Source organism: Pecten maximus, chromosome 2 (assembly GCF_902652985.1).
Source record: "Pecten maximus chromosome 2, xPecMax1.1, whole genome shotgun sequence".
NCBI classification, from domain to species: domain Eukaryota; kingdom Metazoa; phylum Mollusca; class Bivalvia; order Pectinida; family Pectinidae; genus Pecten; species Pecten maximus.
Window position 1 is genome coordinate 44,306,780 of NC_047016.1, and position 15,664 is coordinate 44,322,443.

The following is a 15,664-nucleotide window of genomic DNA, read 5'->3' on the forward strand; positions in this document are numbered from 1 at the left end:
AATGTGTCCTCCCGAGTTAATGTGTCCTCCCGAGTTAATGTGTCCTCCGGAGTTAATGTGTCCTCCCGAGTTAATGTGTCCTCCCGAGTTAATGTATCCCGAGTTAATGTGTCCTCCCGAGTTATTGTGACCTCCCGAGTTAATGTGTCCTCCCAAGTTCATGTACCTTGAGTCAATGTATCCTCCCGAGTTAATGTGTCCTCCCGAGTTAATGTGTCCTCCCGAGTTAATGTGTCCTCTTGAGTTAATGTGTCTTTAGTCAATGTGTCCTCCCGAGTTAATGTGTCCTCCCGAGTTAATGTGTCCTCCCGAGTTAATGTGTCCTCCCGAGTCAATGTATCCTCCCGAGTTAATGTATCCTCCCGAGTTAATGTGTCCTCCCGAGTTAATGTATCCTGAGTCAATGTGTCCTCCCGAGTTAATGTATCCCGAGTTAATGTATCCTCCCGAGTTAATGTGTCCTCCCGAGTTAATGTATCCTCCCGAGTTAATGTATCCCGAGTTAATGTGTCCTCCCGAGTTAATGTGTCCTCCCGAGTTAATGTGTCCTCCGGAGTTAATGTGTCCTCCCGAGTTAATGTGTCCTCCCGAGTTAATGTATCCCGAGTTAATGTGTCCTCCCGAGTTATTGTGACCTCCCGAGTTAATGTGTCCTCCCAAGTTCATGTACCTTGAGTCAATGTATCCTCCCGAGTTAATGTGTCCTCCCGAGTTAATGTGTCCTCCCGAGTTAATGTGTCCTCTTGAGTTAATGTGTCTTTAGTCAATGTGTCCTCCCGAGTTAATGTGTCCTCCCGAGTTAATGTGTCCTCCCGAGTTAATGTGTCCTCTTGAGTTAATGTGTCTTTAGTCAATGTGTCCTCCCGAGTTAATGTGTCCTCCCGAGTTAATGTATCCTCCCGAGTTAATGTATCCCGAGTTAATGTGTCCTCCCGAGTTAATGTGTCCTCCCGAGTTAATGTGTCCTCCGGAGTTAATGTGTCCTCCCGAGTTAATGTGTCCTCCCGAGTTAATGTATCCCGAGTTAATGTGTCCTCCCGAGTTAATGTGTCCTCCCGAGTTAATGTGTCCTCTTGAGTTAATGTGTCTTGAGTCAATGTGTCCTCCCGAGTTAATGTGTCCTCCCGAGTTAATGTGTCCTCCCGAGTTAATGTGTCCTCCCGAGTTAATGTGTCCTCCCGAGTTGATATATCCTCCCGAGTTAATGTGTCCTCCCGAGTTAATGTGTCCTCCCGAGTTAATGTGACCTCCAGAGTTAATGTGTCCTCCCGAGTTAATGTATCCCGAGTTAATATATCCTCCCGAGTTAATGTATTCGGAGTTAATATATCCTCCCGAGTTAATGTGTCCTCCCGAGTTAATGTGTCCTCCCGCGTTAATGTGTCCTCCCGAGTTAATGTGACCTCCCGAGTCAATGTATCCTCCCGAATTAATGTGTCCTCCCGAGTCAATGTATCCTCCCGAGTTAATGTGTCCTCCCGAGTTAATGTGTCCTCCCGAGTCAATGTATCCTCCCGAGTTAATGTGACCTCCCGAGTTAATGTATCCCGAGTTAATGTGTCCTCCCGAGTTAATGTGTCCTCCCGAGTCAATGTATCCTCCCGAGTTAATGTGACCTCCCGAGTAATTGTATCCTCCCGAGTTAATGTGTCCTCCCGAGTCAATGTGTCCTCCCGAGTTAATGTGTCCTCCCGAGTTAATGTATCCTCCCGAGTTAATGTGTCCTCCCGAGTTAATGTATCCTCCCGAGTTAATGTGCCCTCCCTAGTTAATGTATCCTCCCGAGTTAATTTATCCTCCCGAGTTAATGTATCCTCCCGTGTTAATGTGTCCTCCCGAGTTAATGTGACCTCCCGAGTTAATGTATCTTGAGTCAATGTGTCCTCCCGAGTTAATGTGACCTCCCGAGTTAATGTATCCTCCCGAGTTAATGTATCCTCCCGAGTTAATGTATCTTGAGTCAATGTGTCCTCCCGAGTTAATGTGACCTCCCGAGTTAATGTGTCCTCCCGAGTTAATGTGTCCTCCCGAGTTGATGTGACCTCCCGAGTTAACTCTGATTAAAATCAGCTGTTACATGGCTTCGTGTACAGCCATGTAACAGCTGATTTTAATCAGATTGGGCCTAAACCCAATATAGATACATATCTTCCGATTAATTACTCCTCAGACATAATATTCCAAAACAAAGGAGCTATAAAATGGGATCTGCGAAAGTTGTTTTTCAAATTAGAATAAGGCATGTTTATTTCAGTACATATTTGTTCAAATAATATCTATGACACATGATTACATGTTCCTTCTGAAGTGTTGTTTGAATCCAAAATATCACACAATGTAGTACTATATATGTTATAAATGTTGACCGTTTTTTTAGCCCACCATCATCAGATGGTGGGCTATTCAAATCGCCCTGCGTCCGTGGTCCGTCCGTCCGTTATCAATTCTTGTTATCGCCATTTCCCATAAAGTACTGAAGGAATCTTCCTCAAATTTCATATGTCCATTTGTTCATATGTCCCTTGGTCCATAGTTATGCATATTGCATTTTGGGACCAATCGGAGAACAACATGGCCGACAGGCAGGCATCTTGGATTTTGACAATTGAAGTTTGTTATCGCCATTTCTCAGAAAGTACTAAAGGGATCTTTCTGAAATTTCATATGTAGGTTCCCCTTGATCCCTAGTTATGCATATTTCATATTGGAACCAGTCGGAAAACAACATGGCTGACAGGCAGTTTTGACCATTGAAGTTTGTTATCACTTATTTCTCAGAAAGGAAATCTTTCTGAAATTTAATATGCAGGTTCCTATTTGTCCCTAGTTCTGCATATTTCTTATTGGAACCAATTTGAAAACAACATGGCCGACAGGCAGCCATCTTCATCATTCAATGGTGAGCGCCAAGATCCCTCTGGGATCTCTTGTTACTATATTTCCTTTCACAGATTATATCGCACTTTCGTTTGGTTCATATATGATGTAGTTGAACTAAATATGCATCTATGAAAAATATTAGGATATCAAATAAGGTATTTCACGAAAATGTATATATTTGTCTGTAGTGGAAGTACTGAATTTGAGACGTCAGTTGGTAATATGTTACTAAAAAATTCATCTCGGAGTAAGGATGGCAACCGGTACTCGGTACCAGTACCAAACCGACACTCGTTTCACATAATACCGGTATTTGCAAGAATAAAGGTATCAAAATCTGACGTAAACAACTGATAAAACAGTTATTTTGTTCAATAAATGTTTTAAACACTTTCCAGAATGATGTCGCAACTTTACCGCTATTTCTGTGTGCACATCAATCCTACTTGTAGTTGCACCAAAGGGCCTGTTTCCGAAATGGCCCCTTCTCTGATTCAAATTTCCTGTTGGTGGTGCATTGCCCATGCCGTTGTGGTCACAAATCTATAAAGTATAAAGATTTAGGTCACTTGGTTTGTTTTTATGGCTCCTTAAAGTTGTACCTTTCAGAAGCTGTCTAAGTGTTGATAAAATGTGCATGTTATGTAAAATATTAATGAAAATCTAATCAAATGATGGTCACCGTAAAGAATACATTCATGGCATGATTGTGACAAAAAAACATGTTTCCATCGCGCCATTTGGCTGTTTTATGGAAGAAACAATCTCAAAAATGCCATTTTCGATGATAACATTTTAGACACAAAAACTGTGGTTTTTAGAGAATACACCCTTTTATGGGCGTTGGATGCAAACCAATTTTTATCCTATTAAACAGTACTTAATTAAATATGCTATTGATGAGAGGAAAAATCATCAACATGTAAGTGGTGGAACATTTTCAAATCTTGGGTTGAATTAGCCTATGGTTGAATTGCCGATTTTCGACTTTCTTTAGATAATTAACAAAAACACGAGAATATTTGCTCGGTATGTTGAGAATATGTACACAGATATGAAAAAAAAGTGAGAGAAACACTTTTTCATAAGAAAAATCCAAGATGGCTACTTCACAAGTCCTCGTGGTTGAAGACATTGGCTGACAAATAGACAGAACAACAAACAAAACGTGTTCCTTATGATTTTGGTTGGTTTTCGCATTTACGGGAGTGTTCATAGCTACGGGCGATTGTATAATACCTATATTTATAAGTTTGGTTAGTCACATGGTAACGGGGATCTTTCATATCGAGCCCCAAACATACTTTCGACATATGCACTCCGTTGCCGCATGGAAAACTATTTCAAGTTTTGTCGGAATTTCTTCACCTGTGGTTGTAATGGTCGAGGGTTTTCCAGCGCCCTGTAATACCCTAGGCGTATCTAGGAGCCATTTATATTGTGGACTATTTACATTGCGTGCACCTTTGTTCTTATTGCCACTACGTTTCTTGAAGTATAGTTGACAGCCTTCTCCAACACATTTACCCTCCATCTTGAAACAATAACGATTGGTTTATGAAGCGTCGATAAAGTAACAAAATAGCAAGCCACCGATGATTGCTGTAAACAGCTAATACTTAGTAGTTTGGTACAATTATATGAAAATGTGTGATAAATAACGAACAACTAATTACACAAAATAACAAGACAATATAATAAATAACATTCAATACCTCCAAGAAGCGCAGAATTGATTGATTACTTAGAACAAAATAAAGTATTTCATGTGGATAATCTATCTATTCGATGTGGCGTGGTCGGCAGGCACAAAGAAAGTGAGACAAGTCAGGGTCCCAACCCTGACAGAGCCACAACGCTTTGGAGATGGGACAATAAAACAAGGAAAGTGAGACAAGAATAGCTAGCGTCGAGTCAATGATTCCGTAAACGTATAGACAAAGACAAGAAGATACGGATAAATGTACAAGGCCACACGATCAGAAAATTCAAAAGAGGACAACTTGAGATAGAACAGTATTCATGTATCAGGGTGTCCTCAGTGTAACTCTTTATATCGATACTGTTTATTTAGTCGTTAGATATCATAAAACTGTCATGAAAATATCCGCTCTGATATTCAATATAAAATTTTGTATATAATAAGCTATATAATAGGGTTTCAGACAAGTTTGTTACTCATTTCCCCTTTTCTTTCAATTTACAACCACATTCAGGCGGCGATATAAGAACGTTCCACCACATGGAATTAGCTGATTTTTGGTACACATATGAAACAAGTAAAGCTCTATCCGATTTTGTGATGGAAATTTGCATCCAAAACTATATAACGGGAGAAAATTGCAATTTTATGGCATTTTTCTTCATAATTGTGTCTCTGAAAGTGCATTTTCATCCGAGAAAATTTTTGTTTTATGTTTTATGAATAAACACGATGTTTTGGAAATATTTATCAAAAGAAATTTATACTATGTTGCGAATTACAATTTCGAGATAACCTTCTTTTATTTACGACCTTATGTCTTTGATGCTCAAAATGACAACTTTATAAAAATACATTTTCACTGACTTTATGAAATCTGGGTGTCGGAAAGGTGTAAGATTATTCTTCGGAAAAGAAAAAAACTGTAGTTGAGTTAGATAAGAAATTATACGGGGGCAGGCTCCTATGGAGAATTAACATTACTGAAAACAGGCCCTTTGTAGTTTCGTATCCATATGTTTTTTGTGTGTGTTAAAAAGCCGAAATTAGAAATCAATAGCTGACGAAAGATTTTATTCTCTTCTTAGATGTCGTATTTTATGTTTTTGTATCAGAATATATAATTAAATTCACGATAACGTGATCCGCCTGTTCACGTGATCACTTGGATACGGGCTTCACCCGAAGTGGTGTTTGTCACTAGAATATTTATTAATATGAATTTATGGCATGTTGCTTGCAAACTTTAAATCTGTTGGTTCACAGACCTAATATCGTCTTTAATTATTTAGGACAAAACTTTGTTTACGATCAGTGATTCAGAGTCTGATCGGACCGCAAAATCACATGCGTTTCATATAAAACATGTATCATGGAGGGATAGTATGCAGAAATCCGATCGTTTATTCAAAAAACGAACAAAACTATCACATCTGTTGGTCGTAGTGATCATTCGTGATATCGATGTTTACACCGACTGTACCCTCCCTGACAGAGAATAAACAGAATTCGGAATTTCTAGGATATTTACTGCAGCTGGTTATAATAAAGACTCCAACCACAGGCGGCTTCATTCAGTTCTCATAACTGATTAAACTTGAAATATTTTTAGGTCATAATGGTCCATCATTAGGGAACTAAACGGAAAGACCTTTTGTGATTTTTTTTTACAACTAATGTATTGCCTCAGAGATCGCGGATCGAGCTTTCATATCTTATGGAAGATCTAAACGAATATCTTTAATTGAAAGACGACGCGTCGACCGACGTCTGAACAAGTCGAAAAATGGAACACAAGACATTACTTCAGTACGCTTCGAAGGAGCCTTAGTAATGGATTTTACAAGAGCCGACTTTAAGAGCTACATATTACCAAATATGGGCGATTGTAGACCCAAACCAGCGTACAAACATGGTAATGCTGCGCACATACATCTAAGATTTGATGAAGGTCTTTCAGATGTGTCCGATAACTCACACAAAATGTCTCCGAAAAGCGAAGAGTTCTCCCTTTCTGGGGGAAAGGGCAAATTTTTCAACACACAAAATGTTCTGAACTTCTCCAATAATCTGTCATACAAGTCCAACGTGGACTTCGCCCAATGATGTCCAACTTAAATTGCAGCACGTTTTCACCAGTTAACGTCAACTAGGCGTTGGCGCCAGATCCTCGCCAAGCATATATGAACCAATTGGGATTCCGACGGGGTTCCGGAACCAGCGTTGTTGATATAAACGTTCGACGGTTATTATCGTACATTGGTGACGGAATCGCGTGTTCCAGAATCCTTGGGCCTGTAGCTGACCGCAGTGACCGTCCCAACCTATTGCACTCGCGTCCGTAGTAACTTGTACGTCGATAGTCTTTTGCAGAACTGCCATTCCGTTCCATGAATCTAACACTTTGAGCCACCACTGAAGATCTCGAACTGCAGCTTTGTTGAAAATCAGACAATCTAAAAGTTTATAAACACTGCGCAACATCAACTTTGCTGGCAACACTGATTTAGACATGGAGATACACTTCCCACATATGCGGGCTAAACCCCTAGCCTGAATGTAACCCCTTTTAAGCGCATAAATGATTGTCATCACAATTGTACGAAGAGTAAACCCGACGTGCTCCTTTTCACATGATGGAACATGATCAGCGGTGGCAGCAGTAAACATTTCTATTTTTAATATTTGTTAAATATTTGGTAACGTCTCAATCAGATGTTGGTGGAAGGATTGATAGTATTTTGATTTGGTGAATAGATTGTAGTATTGGAAATGCATTTAAGGAATAGACAATTAAGTACACCTGAGTTTCCTAGCATGGTCATGTGTGCTACTCAGGATCTAGATGTAGGTCAGAATTTTTGCATTAAACTTTAAAAACTGAAAATAGTTAATATATAATCAGTTTTCAGAATATTAAACAGAGAATTGCTCTTTAAAATTTTGCTTATAGATCCACATGTACATTATTAAAATTTGTAGATCAGTTTTAATTACTTCTAAGTCAATTTGACCATTCCACCTATAACTTCACTGAGTGGAAACACATTCTATTTGGGAAAATAGTTTAATTCATTCTGTGGGAAAGGGGGCTATATGTGTATATTTAAGTTTTAAAGAGCCATGCAGTATCTTGTCAACTATGATTAGGGATAATTATGATAAAGTAATCGTTAGGAACATGTAAACGGGTGTTACCAGATATAGAATATCAGTCATGTAATTATGTTTATATTTGTATACAATCCCTTTGTTTGTGTATTTGTTTGTGCTGACTAACGTAAATATGGCGGGATAATCAGTATAAGTAAACACTCTAAAAATCTAGCAAATGTTGAAAGTGATCTTCACAGTGACTGGTCGACATGTTCTTGTGAGATTAGTGGAGACGAGAAAGCCATTTCGTCTGTTTATACTTACAATACTAAACTTTTTACTGTAGGTAAGGATAAGGAGTCAATAGTTATAAGTAAACACAATACATCTGCCCTACCTGACTCTGTGGTCACGTTATACATGACACTCCGGGTTTTAATGTCAAAAGTGTTAGTTCCTCGTTCTTTATTTTGCCCATAACCATCATTCAAATGAAGAGCAGTGAAATTATTGTTCATTTAAATTCAAGTGTCATATTCTATGTTTGTTTTAGATTTTCAAATGTTGCGTCCTTTTTGGTTATATTGCTAAAAGAGAATGGCTGTAAAGACGTCAAATTGTGTTTGAATTTTTATTGTTAAGATACAATATCAAATTTAAACCCGTAGAGCATGATCTGGAATATAAATGAATGTTGATTTTAAAATGTGTTTGATTTATAATGCAAATCAAACTTTGTATAGAATACTTAGAAGATGCATTTGTTGAATGTCATTAGTTTTGTTACCAAAGTAAACGTAACAGGATAAGTTAGAAAGTGTGAATTAATAATTACACTAAATAACTTGATACCTCTATTGGTTGTAAGGATGAAAGGGGATTACATGTATGCTAAAAAGGAACTGTTAAAATAAGTAAGTATTAACCATAATAATAAACGATGTATTATCAACCAAAATAAAATATCGATGGAACACTTCATGGAAGTGTATTACACGCCCTTCAACTTTGTTTAAAAATTCCTGATTTCCACAATATTTCTGTTTAAGGTTTGTGTTAGTATTGTTTAATCCCTGTGTGGGATACATGCCTGTGTGTGCGCGTGCGTGCGTGTTTTTTTCTTCTTTTTTTCTTTTTTTTCTTTGTGATAGCGCGAAACTGCTACCGACTTTATAGTGCTACTTCACTGAAGCATACTGCCAAAGACACCCAGCCGGACACATTTTCCAGTCAAACTGCCAAAGACACCCAGCCGGATAATTTTTGAGTCATACTGACAAAAACACCCATCCGGACACCTCTTCCAGTCATACAGACAAAAACACCCAACCGGACACCTCTTCCAGTCATACAGACAAAAACACCCAACCGGACACCTCTACCAGTCATACTGACAACGGGCGAACACTCAACTCCTTCACGTTATACTGACAACGGGCGAACACTCAACTCCTTCACGTTATACTGACAACGGGCGAACACTCAACTCCTTCACGTTATACTGACAACGGGCGAACACTCAACTCCTTCACGTTATACTGACAACGGGCGAACACTCAACTCCTTCACGTTATACTGACAACGGGCGAACACTCAACTCCTTCACGTTATACTGACAACGGGCGATCCAGTCGGTACACCCCACCCGGTCACATTAAGGAAAATTGTGGTTAACGATTACTGTATGTTTAGGTTCTGTGTCACCTATAGAGGTCATCGCCGACCTCGGTGAGGACTAAATCATTTAGAATATTAGGATAATCAAATGTTGCTTATCTTTACGATAAATTCTGAAGGGATAGGATTGGACCAAATAATTTCTTCACAAAAAAAGAACAAACAAACAACAGACTATCTTTTTTCGCGAAGTATTTGTTTATAATTTCGTAATATGACTCATGCTATTATATGTTTCAAGACGCTTGTTTGAAATAGATGAGTTATAGAAAAAACAATCATAGGCAATTATCCACTTCATCATTGAGTATCATTAATTTTTGTTGCTGCGAAAATCATTACGTTTGCTTTCTGGTTTGCAAAGGGGAGGTGATTCGCATACTCTCGATGTTACGTTAAATTGTGGCATTGGAAAGTTACCTCAGGGGCTATAAAATTGCCTCACCCGTCGAATACTGTTTTAGACTCGGATTCTTCAATTGGCAACGAATAAGTTAAATCATGAATTAAAGTAGAATACTGATTGGTTCTGGTGTCATTTCCAAGTAAAAAAGGCCGTGCTGGTTGAGTTGGCCGAATGCAGGTTTTCGGAACGGAGATTCCGATAGCAATAAAGAAATTGGGGTGGGCCTATTCATCGGTAACAAACAATTTTCTTGCACGTTTTTTTTTTTTTTTTTTCTAACGAAAGTTATCAAAGGTCAAATTTATAAACTTGATCCACACCTAGAGGAGAAAAACATGACAATACATTGAATGGACAACTTCAAAACGAAAGAACAAAGGATTTGTGACAGCAATTTACGTAAAACGTGACGGGTATTTTTAGTACATTTGTACCAAGATCAACAGTTATAAGTACTTAACTTAATCATATTATGCCAACTGCAATTCAAGTGAGCTTTAAAAAAAATGCGTCCTTCAGCAGAAGGTCGACGCAAATTCAATCAAGTTCCTGAAAATGACATCATCACCAGTAAAACATCCAGGACAACACATGCAGTTACTTAAAAACAACAGCAACGAAAGAAAATCTAAAATTGTGCTTGCAATATTTATCAATTGATAATTATATACAACTATCATTTCTCCTTTGTGTTCTCTTTGAATATAATTTAATAGAAAAACAATTTTTAAAACCCCACGTAGTGCTAGCTTTCATGGTGAATCCAACAAAAGATATATTGTTTATATACACACATGTATCAAATGTACGCCATGTATACATATAAGAGGAATACAAGCGCACAATGTTCATATAATTGTACGTTTTTGTATTTATATATATATTACAATCTGTGTATAGCCAAAACTAAAAATCTTATTGATTTTATAGACAGGAACAATTGTGGAGTACTGAAGGGAAATTAAATGTCTTATTCAGCGATTTGTATACCAGCAATTTTAGCATTTCTACACCCGAGTTCTTTAAATCCTTTTATTTGTACAATGTTGTACCAGTAAGATTCCATTCTCTTTTGAATTAAGTTCCAAAATTGATCAAATATTGAACTTTTTACATCAAGTGTAAGCGTGGTCGAGATTTGTATAGAGTTACACGATTCGTAGAATAACAAATAAAGAATAATCTTTCATTTGATTTGTAAGACGTAAAGATTGTATATGGCTGTTCATTACATCTCCAAAATCAGGCAGAGGTGAGCCACTATAGGCGGATACCCATTGGAACACCAGTGTCTGGCCCAGAAGAGGTATAAAGGGAATAATCAACCATTTTCCCCTACAGACTTCAATATTAATGTTTTGAGTATATCATTACTATTATTGAATTTAATTTAGCCATTATGATCTATAACAAAAATATACGGATTCATGTAACACTTAATCAAAAAAAAGTATGTATGATTCAGGAAAGTGTTTGAGTTGGTGCTAATGCCACTGTGGTAATGATAACCACTCCTACCATTTCCAATCCAACAAAATCCAGTTTTCAAATCATATATACGTGTAACATATAGTAAGAAACCAAACGAACTGACACACGAACTAGAATCATATTGAATACAAGCAGATATATAACATAACCAGGGGATGACGGTGTCGTCCTTCTTGTGTTTTATTTACTCGAGGGAGAGTGAGAGTTAATTGGCTATGTTCCCACACCAATCTGATAAAGGCTTAAACAGAATACAAAAGCAATGTATCGTAAAAAAAAGTGCAAGTTCGCATATCCAACATATCCAGTGATGGGAATGTGAGGAAATTGTGGCGTTGTTACTGGCGTTATATAGTCTGTATTTACTGTCCCTTTACAGTGCGGTTTAGAAATAAAAAGGTGTTTGACCTAAGTTGATGTTTATCTCCTGTTCGGCACACACGTTTGATCTGTGACATCCAAAGGTCTTTTTACTCGATACTTATCCAAGCCTCACACGAATTAATATCTACGCTGTCAACATGACCGTTACAGTTTGCAGGTCAAGTCGAGCCATCAATTTTTATCGGGGGTTGACACCATACAAAGTACTTCAATCTAATAACTATTCAGCTTTCCAACTTACATACCAGGCTCAGATCCTATTGAAGTTGAAGTAAGTACATTCGGATATGAATGGTAATTAATTCTGAATGATCCAGTTTTGTATTCTATATTCCTTTTGACATCATGTAACTAGAACGAACAAAGAAACTAAACTCAGTATATATATACAGGAATATTAACAGGATTCAGAAAAAAAGTGTAAGAATACCGTCTCCTTAATTGATGACAAGCGGATGACAACACTAGAAGAGCTTAACAATATTTGTATTACCTACTACACACACACACATATATATATACAATGTCAAATTTTCGAGGCAATCCGCCCCTTCATCAAGACACTGATAATACAAATACAATCACATAATATATAAACAGTACTAGAAAATACAATAAGATACATACAGTAAGACTCGTACTTTTTTATATTAACATTTCAAGTAATTCGTTTCCTGCCTACACACCTTTGCAAAGATCCAGTGTTACCCGAATTAGTACTGTTAATATTACTTCTTTGACCCAAGTATGTAAATACATTACGATCCATGTATTCATATGATCTAATAGACGACTTCCACAATGATCATGTTAGGGTATCGGGCCGACCATCACTGCGCCATTGAAACGTTCTTTTTAAGAACGCCGATGTGGCGCAGCGGTCTAAGCTGCGGGTATTTCTGGCTAGGCGATTGGGTGCCGTAGATCGTGAGTTCGAAGTCCGGTCATGCACGAGTCAAAAAGTTGTCTTCCTTTGTCATTTGTGTCTTCCTTTGTCATTTGTGTTACTATGTTATATATCTATATATTAGCACAATGTATCATATACACTATGTGTTGGTGATCCGAAGATATAGGTTTGAATTTCCTGTCGTAGTTGTATCTAGAGAAATACGTATAATATATGTACAATTCGTATCCATGTTTGTAAATACATTGCGATCCAGGTATTCTATATCATCTTATAGACGACTTCCACAATGATCATGTCAGGGTATCGGGCCGACCATCACTGCGCCATTGAAACGTTCTTTTTAAGAACGCCGATGTGGCGCAGCGGTATAAGCTGACTGGCTTGGCGATTGGGTGCCGTAGATCGTGAGTTCGAGGCCCGGTCAGGGCATGAGTCATAAAGTTTATATACATCGAGAAAAAAGTTCGTGTTCTTGTAGAGTTGGATATATAAAAAAAAAAAAAAAAAACTTAACGACAAACTTTCTGAATGATAAAGTAGTATGTCCATCTTGTTCCGAAGGCTTTGGTCTTTCAAATGTACAAATGAATATTTGGCAACGTTATAGTAGTTCCTTGCAATACTAGATAGGTAGGAAGATTCTGAGGATATATCGAAGTCAGAATCAGAGTTGTCCTCAGGACCTGGATTTATCTCAACATTGCCGGATATCATAAGTAACAGATGGATTACACATAAAAGAAAAAAGAGAAAGACAGTGAAAGACATCAAAACCCAGACAATCACGTGAACTGGCATTTACTTTAATAGATGTCGTAGATCGAAAACATTTTATTAGATGATCCTATCCGAGAAAGGTATAGTGATAAAGAAATTGGCATTATGTCACACAACTACTGGTGTATAAAAGTGAGTTCGGATAGAATATGTCAGTTGCAATTTAAGTATCACGTTAGACGTTGGATCGGGCAAGTAATATAAAATGTTATGGAAGGATTGCATTTGCAGGTTTAATCATCATTTGAATCCTTATTTGAAGTTATGGGGGATAATACATATTTCTTGGTAGATATAAGCTAGTTGCATACCGAGTGTTTATTTCTTCACAGATGTAAGTATGTGTTCCTGAGCCTCGGGCCCAATAAAGGAAACCTGTAAAACCTCTGCTCTGATTAAGTCGCATTCGGGGACGGGATTGAAACACAACAAAGTATATTCTGGTTTTCAATAAATATATGTAAGCACATCACACTAAACCAATTCCACCAAAGCTTACTTTGTGCACAAGCATAATGCTGAATAAAAAGATGCTGACCGATGGAGTATATACCGTGTGTGTCCCTAGCATCACATTGTTCATCAGACGGTGTTGCTGGCAACGGCTCATTCAAAAGCAAACATATTGGTATTGACATACCAGAACATAAATATGATGAAAGTAAAAAAAAAATAAAGATACCTGCGCATAATTGTTTTTACATAGATAAAAAATTATTGGTAGCTCAAGGCATTATAATATAGATATATACAGAATATTATTTGTCCTTTCCCGTTATACCCAGGCATGGATATTATTTTCATATTGTGGGCGTTATGTCAACATATGAAGTGTCTATTCCATCAGCCATCTACCTCCCCGTGATGGCACAGTGGAACTTTAAATCCATTTTATTGTACTGTGTACATTAACAACACTCGGTATTGTTACCTGTGGTGGCAAGTTCGTTTAATTAATTGTTTTCTATCATTGACTCTACAAAAATATCAATATCGATGCTGTGTTTTAAGTGTCCTGTTACGGGTAATGTCAATTGAATGTCTGATCTACCTTGATTTTACCATTGTTATTATTTCGATTTTTGTTTTGGTGTTTTCGAGATGTACGCTATTTTCAACGTTCCTCTACCGAGAAGGTCATCAATTTTTGACGGTATTTAACTACTGAAATTAAAACAAACATAACTTCCGTCAGGTATTTTGAGCTTATATTTTTAAACATACGTACTATCATTACAGTAGTTTACCTATAACGATTCGCTATCATTCATTACAGATCCTACCATGCTACACCAGCGTATTTAATCAATATGTTGGTGTTAGCTCGACAGAGACAAGCGAGTAATGCATTATTTTTACATTACAATACATCTTTTAACCGTGATACTAAATCATGTGAAATAGTATTTCCTTTTCATTAGGCATCCTATGCATATGTTAAACCCTTCGCCATCATTGTTACAGATGACCTATATATATAGATGCGTTTTGTTAAAAGCGACATTTTTGTCGTAGGATGTTTTCAATTCTAAGAATGTCCTTTACTGTCTCAAGTGTATTCATTACATCACCATATTTCTTTATCATCCATCAGATATACATGTAATGGTAAAGCACACATATTTCGTTGCATATCTTTTGTTATTGTGATGAAAACTAGTCTGTTATTTGTAATTAACCATGAGTATGTGCTGTGCCTACCATACTGTATGAATACCTAGGTACAACAGAACAGTCATTCGAATACGTGTTGAGAAAACAATATTCGCGATGTTTAATAGGAATGTAGTATTTGTATGTTCCTAAATTTACTATTTTGTAGTTTTATCCTAAGTCCTAATCTGAGTAACAGGGAGGTTGTTATTATGTCCTGACGGACCAGTACTCTGACGCATTTTATTATATTCAGTACGTATGATACATATGTCGGCACGTCATCAGTCTTCTTGATGTTAAACTAGGCTAAGATAATTTGTCGACAAAAATAGTGTTTTCTAATGTCCATCAGTAGAGATATATATTGAAAGTAAATAAAATTAGATAGATGGCACGGAAAAATGGCTTAATTGATTTAACAATCATATTTGTCATATTCGTGTTTAAGGAGTTACCATCATTTGTGTATGAATGGGATGTCATCTTCGCTCTGTGAATAAAATTTTATAATCCCTCACTAATATGGATTGTAGAACATCACGATGAGACAGCTCTCAACATTGCTTGTTTATGCACGAATGTTTGCCTTGTTTGCTCAACGAGTTTGTAAAATATTGACTTAAACCACTGGCCTATTAGAGCTTGGTCTATACCGCTTTATTTACCTCCTCTATGTAGAGAG